Source organism: Temnothorax americanus, unplaced genomic scaffold (genome assembly GCF_048541705.1).
Source record: "Temnothorax americanus isolate GAGA-0224 unplaced genomic scaffold, ASM4854170v1 Scaffold129, whole genome shotgun sequence".
In the NCBI taxonomy this organism is placed as follows: Eukaryota; Metazoa; Arthropoda; class Insecta; order Hymenoptera; family Formicidae; genus Temnothorax; species Temnothorax americanus.
In genome coordinates this window covers 162,051-165,000 of record NW_027509263.1, presented here as the reverse complement: position 1 = coordinate 165,000, position 2,950 = coordinate 162,051, and the positions used below count along the sequence as shown (strand labels likewise).

The following is a 2,950-nucleotide window of genomic DNA, read 5'->3' as shown; positions in this document are numbered from 1 at the left end:
AAATTATATTTGTTATCACACAGTTATTATTAAATCAGTCAACACGGTAATAAATGTGTACATATTTGACTTACAAGAATAATTTATTAATTATTACTAACATATTAATATTGTATAAACGTATCAGCAGATACAGCGTATTTATTCTTCAAGTTTTCAATCAAGATTATTTATCATCTCTCATTGATGTAATGCTCTTTAAAGCTCCTGGTCCCTGAGCCGAAAACTCCGCGTTGACGGTGACGACGTACCGTCGCGGTAGAAATAAGAACTCTCTCCAATGGAGAATAAGCGAGAAATGTTGAGAATTGACACGTTGAGAATTCTTACGTAGTATTTCCAAATAAAAAGATATTTGCTTAAAATAACACTACAGATCACTTCAGCACACTTTAAAAATACGCCAAGTTGAACTTAAGTCTACCCCTTTCCCTTGACAATTAATAAACAGCCGTAAAATGAATATAATACGAAATCTAGTCATGCGCCTGCGCACAAGCCTGCATCGTATCACATTCGTTTTACGGCTGTTTATTACTCAAGGAAAAGGGGTAGACTTAACCTCAACTCGGCGTATTTTTAAAGTGTGCTGAAGTGATCTGTAGTGTTATTTTAAGCAAATATCTTTTTATTTGGAAATACTACGCAAGAATTTTCAACGTGTCATTTCTTACTTCTTCTCACATTCCAACATGGCCGCGACGAGTACCCAGGAGCCTTAAATATGCCCAAATTATTTAAGAGAATCACGTGTTTTCTAAGTAAATAATACTATTTTTTTTAGCGACACTCGAATAACACTTTATAATTATTTTTAATTCAAAATTCTCATCAGTTAATTTATTAAATTTAGGTAAATTAAACATTGTAGCGTAACTAAAAAATCTTTCTACTGGTGCAGAAGATGGTAAAGGTGTATTAAATTTGAGAAAAACTTTCTTAACAATAGGATATAAATTAAGTAATTCGAGATCATTCCTACTTTCAGTACTAAATTTCTGAATAATTGCTTCTACATCAGAGGCCCCAAAAGTTTCGACTACATCAGGTGTATCATGATCACATGTAAAGTCAAAAAAATCATCCTCAGCTACACTATCATCTTTTTTCTTATCTTCAACTTTACTCGACACATAAGCAAGTGCTTCTTTTATTGCTACTATAACATTTGCTTGCACTGAGCGACTTAAACACGTGAGCCAGTTCACGTTAAATTTAGGATGTGAAGCTGCTGCTACAGCGCTAATCCGTCCTTCATTTTCAACATCAAAAATTGGCTTATCCAAACACTAACTTTTTACAAACGTGTAACTTAATTTTTTGATAAGCTAGTAATTTCGTCTTGACGGATATGAGTGTAGGAAACAGATATAGCGTAGCCGAAGACCGCTAAACCACGGAGCCGCCAGTATAAAGTCGCCATATTAATTTACATAAGATTGGTCCAGCCGGTCCAGCGGTCTTATGCTATGCTTATGCAGCCTATGCAATTTTGTGCGCGATGGCCTTAAGAGAGAGCAAGAGACCATCGTCAAATTATAGTTCATCTAGTAATTGCAAATTTTCCCAAAAGACACGAATTTTCAGTAGGAAAAAATTATTTAGTATAGTTAACGTCATCGTTTCATTTCTACTGCAATTAATGTACTTTTAAAAACGAATACTTTACAAATTAATAAATGCTAATTTTTTAAAAAATTAGTAATATATTTTCTAATAATTATCTATTAATTGTTCAAATAATTTACTTTTTTAAAATTACTAATTTTTTAAAAAATTAAAAATATATTTTTTTCTAAATGTAATTTTTTTAAAAACTGACAATTTATTTTATATAATTGCCAATTTTTAAATTATGAGCAATATATTTCTGATTATTTATTAATTTTTCAAACAGAGTATTACATTTTTAATTAATTAATAATTATTTTAAATTTAGAGCTTAGTATTTTATTAAATACCAATTTTTTGTTAATTAAAATTAAAAACATTAAATTTTTTATTTTTAATTAATTAAAAATAATCGCCGAAATCATTACTAAAAACAGAATTTTTGCCGATCACTGCTCTGGACCTACATATATATATATATATATATATATATATATATATATTATTCTCTTTTATATTTACAGGTCTGTGCATACTGGTCCGATAAGTGTAGTGCAAAACTTGGAGGTCCAGGATGTACAGTTAAAATCGACGAGGCAAAAATTGGCCATCGGAAATACAACCGTGGTCGTCTCTTAAAAGGCAATTGAATATTTGGAAGATTCGAGCGAGAGTCGAAAAAGATATTCATTGTGCCAGTAGAAGATCGAACGGAGGAAACGCTCCTAGCATGCATTAAGGAATGGATCATGCCAGAAACGACAATTATTTCAGATTGTTGGAAGTCCTATAGTTGTCTTAACAGTGAGGGCTTCCAACATCTGACAGTCAATCATACGTACAACTTCGTCAATCCAGATACTGATAAATAACGTTATGTAATTATAGTTACAATTAAAAAAAAATGCAAAAAAAGCCTAGACGTACGTTTTTATATATTTTTTTTACAGGCGCCCATGTTTTGCATATATATTAAACATTCTATATATTTGTTATTATAATAAATAATGTATTTCACGTTAATTTTATTTTGTAGTAATTTAGAATACGGACGTGTGTGTGTGTGCCCTGTTTTAACGAAAATCACAACTTTTATAAAGCAGGACATGGGCGGCAGTTTGGTCTAGTGGTAGAGCGCCAGACTCGTAATCTGAGGAACCAGGTTCGAGTCCACTAGAGCCATGAAGCATAGAATGTTTTTCCGATAGCTGCGCCCCTTCGTGCAAGATAGACTCTTGTGCAGAGAAAACTGGGCTCCGTCTTTCGGAAAGAGACGTTAAGCCGTTGGTCCAAAGGGTTAAAATGAGAGGAGAAGGGTAGTATTGGTAGTAGATTGTAA

The 2,950-nt window shown here is 32.2% G+C and overlaps 1 pseudogene; it reads left to right on the top strand.

Moving 5' to 3' along the window:
- Positions 1-2,483, top strand: part of LOC143893789 (uncharacterized) — a 24,163-nt pseudogene extending 21,680 nt beyond the window's left edge.
- The last annotated feature ends 467 nt before the right edge of the window (positions 2,484-2,950 follow it).